This window comes from Onychomys torridus, chromosome 5 (assembly GCF_903995425.1).
Source record: "Onychomys torridus chromosome 5, mOncTor1.1, whole genome shotgun sequence".
Taxonomy (NCBI): Eukaryota; Metazoa; Chordata; class Mammalia; order Rodentia; family Cricetidae; genus Onychomys; species Onychomys torridus.
The window spans coordinates 28,721,935-28,732,301 of record NC_050447.1 but is presented as its reverse complement, the minus strand read 5'-3'; positions in this window follow the sequence as shown (position 1 = coordinate 28,732,301).

Below are 10,367 nucleotides of genomic sequence, written 5' to 3'. Positions count from 1 at the left end.
TGTCTGTCTCTCTGTCTCTCTGTCTGTCTCTCTGTCTCTCTGTCTCTGTCTCTCTCCCTCTCTTTCTCTCTCTGTGTGTGTGTGTGTGTATGAGTCAACAGATAGTTGTATTTTGATTTTTAACCCATTGGCTGCTAGTTTACACCTCTTCATTGGAGAGTCAGTATATTTAAAAGTCAAGTCAAGTGATTCCTCTAAATTTCTTGGTTTATTAGAGGATTGCTAGCTAACTATATTGGACACTGTGGGTTCATTCCTGGCTCTCCTTTGCTCATACGTTCTTCCCATTATTTTTTTTTCTATCTTTAGACTGTCATAATTGAGAGTATCTTTCTCCTGTGTGTACCCCATTAAGTGTTTTCTCCAGTGCTTATGAACTGACTTAATTTGTGCTTTTACTGACATGTTCTTAGTGACCTATCACTTTTAAATGGCAGTTTTGACAGGTGTACAAATCTTGGTTAGTTATAATTATTTACTTTTACAAGGCCAAATATATGCTTCTCTGGCTTTTAGAGTTGTTTAGAATTATTGTGTTCTAATGCATTTGCTCTTAGAAGTGAGCCACTATTTTTTTTTTTCCTTTTACCATTCAATACTGTTTCTTTGACTCACATTTTTGACACTTTGACTATAATTTTAGAGGAGTTCTTCTTTGGTCCTGCCTATTTGACATTCTAAGTATGTCATATTTGGATATTGATATCTTTATCTAAGTTTGGCAAATTTTCTGGCATAATTTTTATTATGTCGATTTTCTGTATCATTGTTTTAAATCTCAATTGTTTCTTCTCTCCTGTGAAGTCAAAAGTTCATATCCTACAGCTCTTGAATGTTGCTTTATGCTCATTTTTTCTTTAGTGAGGTCTGATTATAATATTCATTGACCTTGTCCACCATCCCTCATATACTTCTGCTTAATTGAGACTACTGGTGATGCTTTCTTTATTTGATTCATTGATTCATATTTACCATTTCTACTTGCTATATTTTTTATCAAAATTTCAATTTATTTGCTATTTTTTTCTATGTAGTTCAATTTTTCATTTCCAGGTTATTTTGTCATTCTTTGTGTTGATTTTCTTCTCTTATTTCTGACTTTCTTCTCCATGACCTAAATTGAATTCATCTACTTCATTTTATCCTCTTTGAAGTCACTGATCAATTTTACCAGTTAAAGTTTTAAATCTTCATCCAGAAATTTATATATTCTGTAACTTTTAAATTCAATAGGGAAGGTGTTATAATGTTTTTGAGATGCCATATGTCCTTCCTTTTGCAACTTTCTCTTGTTTATATATTGTGATTTTTCTCATTTGTTGGTTTGGATGTCTCAACTAGTTTTTTTTTTTTGGGGGGGGGGAACTTCCTAATGATACACTTCTTCTCAGGAGCTCAATCTCCCAATCAAAATGAATGAGAAGAAAATAAACAGGAAAGATCAGCAAAATCAAACCATGGAAAATATAGAAATAAGCTTAAAATGTACTAAAGCTTACAAATAAACTACCAATGATGTTATGACAGAAAATGAAAAGACTAATATAGAATACAAAGTAAAGTTAAAAATAAAAGTAAATATAGAATTGTTAATAAATGAGGTGAAAAGAAGATGATTCCATATAGAAGTGAAGTTAAATGAAAGAAAAAATAAAGGACTAAAAGAGATGAAAGACAAATAAAGGAATGAGAAGCATGTTATGGAGGGAATATAAAAGAGAACAGTATTATAAAAAAAAGTGAAAGTGTAAAAGATGAAGTCCCAGATAGGAGGAAAGTACACAAAATTTCAACCATGCAAGAATGTGAATAAAATTAGAAATGTAATCTTTATCTTTTATCTCAGTCTCTTTACTACAAATGAATGAGGAGAAAATGAAGAAGTAGCTCAGCAAAATCTAACATCAAAACATAGAAATACGCTTAAAATCTATTAAAACTGAAATTCTAGGTGTTATTCTGGGTTGATGAAACCTACTCCTGGCCACAGAAGGCAGACCTCTCTCACCCTATGCCCTTTACTGTCTTGTCCAATTCTCAGGAAGCCAACATTTCTGCTTTATTAGTGTTGTATCTGGCCCTCCTGCTTTCCACAGTTGTTTCCCAGGGCCACTGCAATCCCAGAGCTACTGTGAGTTTAGTTGAGATTTCCTGATGAATGATTGTTTCCTGTTCTCAACACCCTAGAGTTCCTCACTCTCCAAAGGCACCAGGCACTATCTTCTGAGTAATACAAAGTGACAGGACGGGATTGTCCCTCCAATGCTGAAAGTCCACTAGAAAAGTTTCTGTACTGCAGAACCCAGCAATGGCATTTGGGGCTTGAGAGGACTGTGAGCTTGTCTTGTCTTCATCTCAGGATTGCTGGTCTCTTTCCAACATTGCTTTCTGCCCTGCATTTGGATGAAGACTCTCTTCCCTCTGCCCCCTGCCAGTAATGCACATGGCCGGGGACTTGTTTGGCTTGGAGCTCTTCTTTTTAGTGCATCTTTTCTCTGTGCTTTTGACAGCTATCTTATTGCTGTTTGTGGATATTCAGAAGTTTTTCTCTCATTGGAATAGGGTATATAATTATTCTTTATTTTATTATTTTTAAATTCCACATGGTTTTATTGCAATGTATTATCTTACAAATTGTAACATTCTAAGGGAAAGAATAAAAGCATTCCTATCTCATTTTTGTTCTTTTTTTCTTTTTCAATTTCACAGGAGAAATTTTTCCAAGGCTTACATGTTCAGCACTCAGTTGAGCACAGAATCTGTATTTATTGCTTCGGGCAATTCCTGTGAGTCTGTATTTTCTTACTTTGGTACTTCTCCACTCTTGGGTCACAAGGAGGCAGTTTTTCATTTTGTCATTTTACTTAGATTATTGATTTGATGAAATATTTGTTTATTTGCTCTTTATTTTTATGTAGGTGTGCATGTTTGTTTTTGCTCCATGTTTATTCAGTGCCCACAGAGGCCAGAAAATGGAATTAGATCCTCTGAAACTAGAATTGCAGATGCTTGTGGGCCACTCAGTATGTGTGCTGGGATTCAAACCAGGGTCTTTGGGAAGAGGTGCTGATGCAGTTTTCTTCAGAGATATATCTCCAGCTTCCATGGAAGATCACTATAATAAAACTCCTTCCCAATTTAAGAAATGACTGATGAATCCTGCTATATATTATTTACTTACATTTAATCCATATTTTCACTGTTGTCTTTTGGGAGTTATTTTATCAGTGGTTGTTCTCTGATGTTTTCTATGTCATTGGGCTATTAAAAATAATAGAAAAAGAGAAAAATATATGAATTATAACTAAAACAGTCAAGACTACTGTTCATTTAGAACTTAATATGTACATCCAGCAAAATAGTAGTTTATTGACAGAACTTAAATTTTACTATTTGACTGAAGATATGGAAGATCAGAGATGTATCTGACTCTATGTTACATTAAATAAATGATCATTGTTATTTGTATATACTATATTTGTTAATTTTTAAAAAATCTTACCAATTTTAGGTTGTTTATATATGTTACTTCTCCTAATATGTGTCTAAATGGCAAATAAAATCCAAACAGCATCTGGGAATATGTGGCTAGGAAGAATTATGTAGTTCCTGGATGGGAATCTTATAATTATTGGTGGCTAACCAGTAAGGTAAACATGTGTTCTGATTTCCCACTAAATGGGTTAGGGCCATATAGCTAGTTCCAATCCATACCCCAAAATTAGGAATAAAATGAAATTCTGAGGACTGTAGAGTGGAAGTGTGCTTTCTCTACCTTCTTGTTCACATCTGCCTCAGCAACATTGGAAGCTTTTGGTACAGAGCATATAACAAGATGGAGGCAGCTAGATCCCCTAATGAACAGGTTCAGTAGGTTGAAGGAACCTATGCCCTCATTCTAAACAAAAGAAAAAATGGATACACATGTCATCTAGTTTTATAACTTAACTGACTGATTTGAGGACAATTATTTTCTTCTTTTCTACAAAAAGCAGCTCCTCCTATTCTAACAAGTTGAAGCTGCAATGCAACTTCTCCTGACAGGCCGTAGGAAATCATGAGCTCAATACAGATGGATGCATTCAGACAGAATTGACAAAAGTGAGCATAAACTACATTAAATAACAGCCCTGTTTTAAGACACCAAGTTTAGTCAATATTCATGGTAGACACCAAACACTGAATTTTGCAAGAACAGGACTCTTGGAAGCTTTTTGGTTTATTTGTTTTGTTAAGTGCTCTAATGAAGAACATTGCAGACAAAGTAAATAATCCAAGTCAAGCATCCATAGGCTCTTCATTCCTTTGTTTTCAAATGGTACTTTGGAGCTGGGATAGATTTCTAGGATTTTTTAATCAAAATACAGGGACTAGCTTTTTAGGCTCCACATTGGCCAGCAATGTGATGTGTGGTTCTGTTAGGAAGATAGTGTACCTCACAACAATTGACTCCAGCTCCAGTTGAATTCACCAAAGGAGAATTATATGACATTTCTCAGCTTCAAGGACTGCATTTGCAGTTTCAGAATCCTCAGTCAAGTCTTAGAGGAAATGCAGTTACTAGGCTCATACTAACTAAAGCAGAGGACATTGGCACAAGGGGTTTCTTATGTGCATACGTCCACACAGGCAGATAAAAATGTGCAGGTGCAAACATGACTAACAGGTCTGCAGGGATTTGCCTCATTTCTAATCATTGTGGTTTGGAAATTAAGTGTCCATACCAGGAGGTGTGACCCACAGATAATGGCATTATTAAGAAGTTTTGGGATCTAAATGACAGAGACTTCATCAATTGATCAGTTCTTATCTAAATAGGCTATTAGGAGGATAATCCTTCTTGAAGGAAGTAGATCACTGTGGTCGTATCTTTGAAAGACATAATGTAACTTGTGTTCCAATTTTCTCCTCTTCCTGTTCACCCACTTCCCCCTAGTTTGCTTTCCTAATGCTGTCATAAAATATTGCAACTTTGATCAAAAGCAACTTCTGGAGAAAATAATTTATTCGACTTACACTTGAAGCACCATGTGCTGAAGGAAACTGACATGAATCCATGTTTCTGCATCACAGTCCGTCACTGAAGGAAGTCAAAACATGAATACAAGCAAGAACTTACAGGCAGAAACTGAAGCAGGGACCAGAAAAGAATACTATTTACTTACGTGCTTTTTCTCCATAGCTCACGTAGTTTACTTAAAAAAAATGATGAACTGCCAACTGCCAAAAAGGGCAATGCCACCTGTGTACTGGGTACTGTTACATAATTCTTACTCAAGAAAATGCCCCCATGAACTTACCTAGAGGCCAATGAAAGGAGGTATTTTCTACTAAGGTTCTTTTTACCCAGATGACTCTAGCCTGTGTATGGTTCAGAGCAAAAGTTATTAATATGCTCCTCATTCTGCCACCTTCTCTCATCAATCTTTCACAAAAAGCATTTTTGAGCCAATTTGCTAGTGCCTGAACTTTGCACTATGATGCTTCAGTTCACCTTAGACTCACAGTGTTGGGAATAAATTAACATCCACTGAAGTCTCTCATACTATGGGACAAATGAACTTTCACTCCTATAAGGATTTTTTGCATCTAGTATTTAATTATATCAAAGAGAAGATGAACACACAATGCAGATAGGAGATCTGGGTGACTGCCCAATGGCTGCTGTTTTGCTTGTGGATTCATTGTCCAGTGTAGTCAGTCATTTGCAACTCTACTCACCTCCCATTGAATTTCACCACATAGTTAAACTCCAGCTTCTATACAGGACTCATTGGTGTGTGGGAGAATGTGTGCTCAGCATGTTTTCCTTAATGAACCTTCTTCTTCAGTTCCTCATTCTAACTGCTCATGCAGATCACTATCCCTCCCCTCCATATCTCTTTAGAATAATAAATCTCACTTTCTTTTTGGGAAGAGTATTAATATTTAATTGGGAAATCTCTTAAAATGTTAGGAAAATATTAGGCCAAGCACAGAATAATGCCCAGGAGAGTAAGCAGCTTGATGTGTGCAGTGAAGTTGAGTTGTTCATTTGCATCTTTTTCTAATACCAGTGACCCACTAAGTGAATCTTTTTCATGTTCCTCTTTAGGAGTAAAGTTCTACTGAGTAAGAAAATAAGTCACAAAAGGAGATGTCAGTTTACATATCATCTCCAATGTGTCTTTTGAAACAGTGCTTATTTCAACACATTAAATTTGTTCCGAAAGTATTCAGGTCATGCATAATTAAATATATAGCTTTTAGCAATTTTAGTTCCTCTAAGACGTGTTGCAAAGTACATAACATGTTCTTTTGAGAGAATACCAATGTTTTGTGTTTCCAGATATTTCTGGAATTTGCTACTCAAAGGTTAATTTTATGCAAGTATCCAAAGTTGAGACTTAGCAGATTTTTAAATGATAAAAAATCTTTAACATATGCTATTGTGGAAAATTAAATATATATATTCAAAACTGACTCAAGACTGTAGAGGATTAAAGGGTATTTTAATATATGAAAGTTAATGTATTCTATTGATTATTCTGAATTATTTATCTTACAATGGCCGTGAGTAAGACAAAAGGGCATAAGTTGTAGAGGCCAGGCAATAACCATGAAAAATTGATTTTTTTCACATCAACTCAAGATTGCTCCCAAGGTCTGTGATGAATTTTTGTTGTATAATGGTTTTTAAAATAAGAAATATCTCTGAGTAGGGTATGAGATGCAAAAATCTTTTCCTACAAGAGTACAGTAGAAATAAAAAGAATGACAATGGTTATGCTAGTTGACTTTTCCTGGGTAGACGTAAACAAACACCTCATCTCCCATAAATGAGGCATTAATGGCAGAAACAAAAAGAAATAATTCCACCTAAATCTTGTTTGGTGATGGAGTGAGCATACTGGGTACAAAGGCACTTTACAAAGGCACTGAATAGTAAAATTTTACTGGGGGTAGCAGAAGTACTCAATGGAAACTGCTTTACCAATCACTCACCCCTGTTTGGCCAACACATCACAAAAGCTCCATCCCTGCAGTTGCTTGAACAACTTGCATGTAGCTAGACTCTCTGTTGGTTTAATTATTTCATGCCCATGATAAGGAAACAATTTTGAGATCAATTGCAAAAAAATAAAGATCCTTTATGTATGTCACCACATCAATACTACTTTTATAAAATAACATCACTCTTATTGTACTTTTAATTTTATAGTTCAAATATTGCAGAATTACACAGAAACTGCATAGAGGAAAAGAAAACACATCGATGAACTAAATATCAATAACGTGCATGCCATCCATTTCTCTGACACTGCCTAGTCTAAATGATTTATACTATTGCAGATTTCAATGAAGACATGAGGTAAATGGTAATGTAGACAGTGATGTATAGTTTTAAATGTGAAACCACTTATGTGTATATACTTATGTGTATATGCACATACATGTGTACCCTTCCAACATATACTTTCTTATAAAACAAAACAAAAAATAATGCACATAATTTCAAGCAGATAGGAAAGACATGGTTATGCTTTGTATTCATTACTTTTTTCTTTCTTTCTTTCTTACTTTTTTTTTTTTTTTTTTTTTTTTTGGTGCTGTGACCACACATCTGAAAAGAAGCAGCTTAAGGAAAAGTTTACTTTGGGTCATAGTTTACAGAGTTGTATTCCATCATGTTGTGTAGACATGGTGGCAAGAGTCTGGGTAGCTTGTCACATGGTGTCCTAGTTAGGAAGCAGAGAGATGAATGCTGTTGCTATTGTCACTTTCTCCTTTATACTGAATTGATTACCCTAGCCCATTGAAAGGTGCAATCCCAATGATGTGGGTTCTCCAGTTGAACTTTTCTATACCGGCTCCTCATAGTGATGCTAGTTCCATTAAGCTGGCAATGAATACTTACCACTGTACAATTAGAAGTACAGTTCTATTAATATAGAAATAGTACTGTTCCTCTCCTGAACTCTGAAAATCATCAGTAAAATCTAATCAAAGGATATTTCTAACCTAGGTGAACTATGGATTTGTTATAAAAGTGTTCAAAGGAAATTCTGTATTCATCATAGGCCACCCAGACCTCATTATCTATTGGATTTCTCCCATTGTTTGAGAATCAGATCAATTTTATATCATATTTATCTATGATATACATCTGAAGGCCAACCAGAAATCACTTGTCAAAGAAATGTACCTTCACAGCAAACTCATTAAGATCACTCTGACTGAGTTTGTTCACTGCAATCTATTCTCAAAAAGGGTGATGCTAGGCTTGTGGTTCACAAGCTAACATATCTCTGTGCTCCCTTACTTTGAAACTCAATTTTCCTACCACAATTGCAAATACAGTAAAAATTCTTCAGATATTTTTTATTTCTTTTAAAAGTATAGCATATTGATTATCATCTTGATAAGATCTAGAGCCACCTAGAAGATAGATCTCTGAGTATTCCTATGGAAGCTTATGTTGGCTACATTAATTGATGTGAGAAGATCCAATCTTAATCATGGGTGAAGTGATTCTCTGGAATATTAAAAAACCAACCAACAAGCAAAAAGAACTAAAACAAAGCCAAACAAAGGAAAACCAGAGACTTCCAGCTAAGCACCAACATACCTGCAATGCTGTTTTCTTCTGACAGTAGATACGGTGTAAGCAGCTGCTTCAAGCTCCTTCTGCTCTCTTGCATGGTATACTGTACCTTCAACTGTGGACCAAAATGGACCCTTCCGTTTTAAATGGCTTCTGTCAGGGTAGTTTATAAAAGAACAAGAAAGGAGACTGAGACAGCATATCTTTATAGTTCTCATGCTGATTAAAGGAGGGTCCAAGCAACTAAATCCATAATTCTGATACTTAGTAGAGAAAAATGTTAGGCTTACATGGATTAGAGACAAAAAAAATATGACACATTTCAGCCTTTCCCTATCCTCTTATCCTTCCTCTGTATTTCTTTTCTCATCCAAATGGCTCTAGGGTAGGTGTGGGTATGTATAGAGAATAAATATGTAAACTAGGTAGTGTTAGGCACATAGGAAGCTGAGCTGTATTTGCAATGAGAGAATAGAAAGGAATATACTCAGCAATAGATTATAGGGTGATGTAGGCCCAGGCTCAGCACATACTTAGACTTATATGAGTTCCTGGGAATTCTGCAAACAAGGTATAGATAACAGGGTATGACTAGAAGCTGGTAAGATAAGGATATCTCCCTTGGCTCCTTGATTGTATTCACAAGATATAGATGAAAGTAGATGAATGTTGTAAAACATTGGCTTTACTCCGTGAATTGCATTTCCTATTCCTATTTTTCTGATTAATAACACTGAGTATTCAAATTCTTCCAAGATTGTTAGGACTATGGTAACTGGGATTCATCACTTGAGCCCTAGGAGGAAGAAGCCAAACTACTCAGTGTTTCCCTGTTTTTGTTTTTGTTTTTTAGCTCACAATGCTTTGCAATCCTATTTTTCTTCTCCTTCTTCTTCTCTTCATATTAGCAATTTTGTTTGTAATTTTAGCTAAAAAAAAAAAACAAAAAAAACCTTCCATAACGGAATTAATATACTATTCATGTTTTTTTCATACAATGAATTTAAACTGCTTTAAAAAGAAGTGACATATTTTCCTGAATGGATTGCAAAGTAGATATGTTTACAGCCAGACCTCTTCCTAGACATTTTATTTTTCTAGTTATTTGTTTGCTGTTTTATTTAAACAGGCAGGTGCTACATTTATATCTGCTGGTTTCAATTTGGCCACATCTAGGCTTTTAGAATTGCAAAGGCTAAGTTCACTTTCACTTAAGCATTGGTCATCTGGATTATCTGCTACTAAGACTAATTCTATAACTCAGTTTTGTATTCAGCATCTAGGAATCATTTCTAACCTCTGATGTGCTCCAAATGCAGCTTTGTGTGTTCCAGATACCTTGATGCAGAATAAAGATTTTTTTCTTTCTTTTTTTTTTTGTTTGGTTTTTTTGAGACAGGGTTTCTCTGTAGCTTTGTAGCCTGTCCTGGAACTCTCTGTAGATCAGGCTGGCCTTGAACTCACAGAAATCTGCCTGCCTCTACCTCCTGAATGCATAAGTAACAGATTCTGTAGTGTTTTCAGATGAGTGTTCTTGAAGTTTTTCTATAAATATGTATCTTAGACTGGGCAGTGAATATATTGGAAAGTTTTTGTTTTTTTTCTTTTTTCCCCCAACACCTAGTACATTGATCTGAACCTTGACAATACTAATGATTTTCAACTAAAAATTATAAATTTTCATGGCTTTTTTTTCCTTTTTTTTTTTTGAGACAAAGTTTCTCTGTGTAGTTTTTGTGCCTGTCCTGGATCTTACTCTGCAGACCAGGCTGGCCTTGAACTT